Here is a 568-nt window from a genome sequence, read left to right on the forward strand (position 1 = left end):
TAGTAGGAATAGTAATAGTAGTAGTAGTAATAGAAGAAGAATAAGAAGTTGATGAGAACTTTAAGATGAAAGATTAATGTGAGGATCAAACAATGATAAAAGCAAATGTCAAGGTTAGAGGATCCACTAATGGTATTTCAAACAAGTATAGTATAAACTCTTATTATTTAATTGGAAACCACACACAAAGGAGGCTCCAATTGGATTATGAATTGTTAATATGATTACATTAGTTATCTTATTCGAACAATGCAAATACTTATAAATATTGTTAGGCATTCATGATTATAACTTATTTTAACAACAAATATAATTCCTTTCATAGCAAAGGTGTAAGTTATACCATACGGTTGGGCTATGGAAGTGCTAAGTATTTGTTGTACCAAGTGTTATATAACATAAAGTTAGATTAATCATTTAACAAGTAAAGTATTAAGAGTGTACAAGATAACAAATCCAAAACATGTTAGTATTAAACATTAAAGTCCATGATGAATTTACACTATACTTATTCTTACACTATTAGTGTAACCTTTTCATCTTAACATAATAAACTTAGCTAAATATA

Source organism: Populus euphratica, unplaced genomic scaffold, assembly GCF_000495115.2.
Source record: "Populus euphratica unplaced genomic scaffold, PopEup_1.0 scaffold223.1, whole genome shotgun sequence".
Classification (NCBI taxonomy): Eukaryota; Viridiplantae; Streptophyta; class Magnoliopsida; order Malpighiales; family Salicaceae; genus Populus; species Populus euphratica.